Below are 4,736 nucleotides of genomic sequence, written 5' to 3' on the forward strand. Positions count from 1 at the left end.
CAACTCTTTTAATTTCCTCTCTCGATCTCACTCGTCTCTCTCCTCCCTTTCTAGATTTTGTTCGCCTCTCTCCTCATAATATGCTTTTCGTTTGATAATATGAGTGAATCATTAAATATAGACAAAATGAACTCATTTTATTAATATGGGCTGAAATTGTCACTCCTATATCCAATAACATTTAGTAATTACTCGAGTTCAAAAGGGGCAAACATACTTGATAGATAAAGTTATTCAAATATTTCTTTATGTCCTTGATTATTTGTCCACTTTTTCATTTTTAATTCTCCCTAATTACTTGTCCATTTTGACAAATTAAGAAAAAACAAAAAAATCACCAATATTAAACGAACAAAAAAAAATCTATCTAGTGATGTGGGCAACAAAAGATTTCATTTCCTTCCTAGTTACCCCACCCTCCATTACTGATAATTTCACTGCTTCCTTGAGCGCTGTAGCATTTCGTTTTATCTCCTCTCCCTTCGGAGAGGCTATTAACGTTCTCACAACTTTTTCAACAGTTTCTGCTGGGATCACTTCATTTCTTTGCTCCCATTTTCTCACCCATATCCCGGTTTTCAGTCCTTCAGTTATGAGCAGAGCATTTTTAGGCTGATCAGAATGCATCGGCCACGCCGCTATTGGAACTCCCATGGTAATACTCTCCATACAAGAATTCCACCCGCAATGACTCATGAATCCACCAGTAGACGGATGTCCTAAAATTTCCAATTGGGGTGCCCAATCTCTCATTACAAGTCCTCATTCCGATACCCTCTTCTCATATCCTTCGGGCAATTGACATTTTCGAACTTCACCAGAGAATATATCTCCTTTATCTGCGTCCCTCAGAACCCAGATAAATCTCTGCTGACTTGCTTCCAGCCCAATAGCTAGCTCTCTGATTTCGTCTTCAGATAACGAAGTTGTTGAACCAAAGGAAACGAAAATCACCGAGCTAGCTGGTTGTTTATCAAGCCACTCAAGTGAATAATGGCGGGTTTCCTTCTTGTCAAACTCCAGATTTACAGGATTGAATGGACCTAGAGCCCAATGCTTAAAACCCGAAGCTCCATTCATTTTTTCCATTAGATCAATGTACAATCCTTCGATAACTCGAGACGTACTGAAAATATTTCCAACACCAGGAACCCATGCAGCTATTTGCTTCTTAGCAAATTCGTCGAGTTCAGGAGAAAAACACCCATCGAGAGACGGAAGTTGTTTAAGTACAGCTTCAGCTTCAGGAGGTACAGGTGGTCTAGCAGCATCACAAATGTGAGGAAACACATGAAAAGCAGAAACAGTGTGTAAACAGTAACACTCTGCATTAGGTATTTTTGGTACATCCTGAACAACCCAGGAAGTGAGAAAATCATGAACCACAACAACTCTCCTCGATATTGAAGCCAATTTATTTACCAGATCTGTAACTGGTTCACGCAGTTGCAATGAAGAGTTGAAAGCAGGAACAAGTTGAGAAGGGAATTTGATGGATGCATCTGGATTAGGAGGAGGTACCTCGAATGTTACCGGAAAATCGATGAAATTGAGATTTGTGGTTTTCAGTGGATCCCAGCCGACAGCACGCGACTGAGCTTGACGGACGTGAGCGGCGGTGCTGACGTAGTAAACAGGGATGTTGGCGGAGGAGATGCGGTGGGAGAGTTCGATGGCTGCGTGGAGATGGCCTTGTGCAGGAAGAGGAACCACAACTACAACGACGTCGTGTTGTTTTACTACATGGTTTGTTGTTGTTGCTGCCATTTTCGGAAGAGAAGTGAGTATGCAATGTTGGGCAAAATTTTAGATGTTTTTTTGTTGGCTCAAAGGTACTCTTTCTTTGTACTGCAAAGCCCAATTGCTTTAGTGAATTTGGTAGGTGGAATAAAGAAAAAGGAAAAGGGTCATATTACTCTTAGAGCCCGAATTGACTTTTAAAGTCGAACTTAAATAATTTTTAATTTAAAAAATAAAAAGTACAAAGAGATTTACTTTTGATTTTTGATTTTTGATTTTTTTAAATTTACTTTAAGTTATTTTTATCTTTGCTCAAACCTTTTCTAACTTATTTTAAGTTATTTTTTATATTTACCAAACACTTTTATAGATCAAGATTTGATTTAAAAGTAGGTTTGATCAACTTTTAAATCAATCCAAACACCTTCTTTGAAATAAAAGGGCCATTGATATATTTGTATCATCATCTAACTTTGGGTAACTATTTGTGTTTGGACAGTTAATATCATGTCAACACTTTTATTTATCTTATATGGTTACATAGCTCTTATATGAATATATATTTAGAGAAAATTGTCAAATGTCTCCCTAACTTATATTCGAATTTTCAATTAGATACTTTAATTTTACGGAGATTCTATCGCCCTCTCATAATTACATTTATACTAACCGATGAAACTCACGCATTTGACACATGAAATTTTTTTTTTAATTCTTTTTCCTTTCTAATTTATTGTTTTAACAATAATTTAATGGTCATAATGTGAAAATTTATTTAAAGCTAAACATACTAAGTTCGACTGAGATCATCACTAAGGTTTGAAGAACACAGAAACTTTATGAAAGTTGATGAGTTTCTATATGAAATTATTGGATCTATATTCGTGATTTGAGAGCAGCTTTAGTTGATGATCGGAAGAGTTGTGCATTATAAAAATTTATCTTTTTATTTAACGTTTTTTGAAGGCTTAAGTCATCTATAGCCCCTTAAAGTTGTCTGCATCAATTAGACACTTCAACAGACCTTGTTTCCTATTAGACACTCTAATTTTAAAAACTAAATACCTATTGAATATTTTTCTGGCACTTACTTAAAGCAAAAAATGCATGTAATGCACATGCACATGATGTGGCAAACTAGCAAATCAAATAAAAGCCATGTGACACCTTAATTTAGAGTAATTATAAAAATTTATTTTGAATATAAATAAATAAAAATTTAAAAAGTAAAAGACTTCAAAACTAAAGAAAGAAAAAAAAAAGAAATTATACACTCCACCCACCACCCCACCCACCACCCCGCGCACCCCCCACCCCAAACCTCTTCCTTTCTTCTCTTTCCCTCGCAGTGACTATTGTTCGTCATTGTTAGTTTTTTCATTTAGAAAAATTGGAGCTTTTAAAGTGTTGGGGAAAAATCCCTAATCATGATTATGACACCATTTTTTCTTATTTTTATTTAATTTGATAGTGTTTTTTCAAAAAAAATTGTTCTTCCTTTGTTTATTTTGATTTCGAATTATTTTTTTGTTTCTGTTTTGATTTGTCGGAAGAAGGGGCGGGGCGGAGGCAGTGTGTGTGCGGGTAGGTGATGATGGAGAAAGAAAATATTTGAATAATGATAAATATTTTTTTCGATAAAGAAGTTGTGGATGGTGATCACCATTTTTTCCGACAAAGAAATGTGAATAGTGATCTTCATTTTTTTTGGCAAAAATGATGACGGAAGTAGTTCTACATCTGCAAAATTAATAGAACAATGATAAAAATATATTTTTTTTTTAAAAAAGAAGATGACTAAAATTTGTAAATAAAATTTGATGGTGAATTGTTGTAAAAATATAGTTGTAGGCGCTGGTGGTGTGGAATTGAAAGAGAGGAAAGAGAAAAAGATTGTTAAAATATATATATTTTTTAAATGAGGAAAAAAAAGAAAAAAACTGAAAAGGAAAAGGGAAAATATTGAAATATTTTATTTCACGCCCTTTCCCAAGTGTGAATTATCACTTTATGTGCAACATCAGCATAAAGTATCTAAGTGGTTTAAATTCGAGACGAAAAAGTGTTCAATAGGTATAAGTTATAGTTAAGATGTCTAAGTGAATTATGTGGACAATTTTAAAGGATCAGAGATAAAAAAGTTACTAATCAGTTACCACTTTATCAAAATCGTTGTTGGTAGCAACCTTGTACTTTATTGAGAGATATTTACTCAATTCAAATTTCTGCCAATCAGATTAAGGTATACCTATTTCTCCTAAAGAATTTATTTAAAGAAAACAGAAAAGAAGAAACGAAATTTTATGTCCCACAAAATATCTATGCTTCTATAACAACAAATTTTCATCTCTCTTAATAAAAATAAAAAAATATAGGAAGTCATCATGTAAAAAGCATCGCAAAAACATACTCCCTCTATTTGTATTTTACAGTAACAAAAATATTTAAGGGCATGATTTGATATAATTTTCATTATTTTCTTTTGTAAAATTATAAATGTAATTTTAAAAGTATTTTTTATTATTGTCCTTTGTTAAATTATAGATGAAACTCTGTAAGTTCTTTCTTCATTTCTATGTATATATCACCATTTTAGATTTCATGTTCTTTAAGAAACTAGATAATCTTGAAGTTACGTTTTCAATAAATGAACATAAATTAATTTATTTTGATTAATTAAATTGACCAATAAATATAAATTAGTCATTTAGTTTTTCTGTGTTGGGCAACTCATATTTTCAAGGTTAATACTCCCTCAATTCCAAATTAATTGAATTGTTAAGATAATTTTCATTTTTCAAATTAACTTAATTGTTCAATTTTCAAAAATACTTTTAGAATGTTCTTTCAATTTTACCCCTCATTAGTTAATATTGGAATTAATTATTAATTAGTGTTTAGTTATTTTAATTATAAATTTGACAATAATTAATAAGGATAAAAATGGAAAGATATGCCGAATTTATGTCTTAATCTTCTTTTCTTAAAAGGTGTGA

General features: G+C 32.4%; 1 pseudogene across 1 annotated transcript; it reads right to left on the reverse strand.

Moving 5' to 3' along the window:
• Window positions 1–363: 363 nt before the first annotated feature.
• On the reverse strand, window positions 364–1,814 carry LOC125845323 (zeatin O-glucosyltransferase-like; annotated as a pseudogene). Its single transcript, XR_007444261.1, has one exon. The product of XR_007444261.1 is annotated as a zeatin O-glucosyltransferase-like (transcript).
• Between the last annotated feature and the right edge of the window lie 2,922 nt (window positions 1,815–4,736).

This window comes from Solanum stenotomum, chromosome 11, assembly GCF_019186545.1.
Source record: "Solanum stenotomum isolate F172 chromosome 11, ASM1918654v1, whole genome shotgun sequence".
Lineage (NCBI taxonomy): Eukaryota > Viridiplantae > Streptophyta > Magnoliopsida > Solanales > Solanaceae > Solanum > Solanum stenotomum.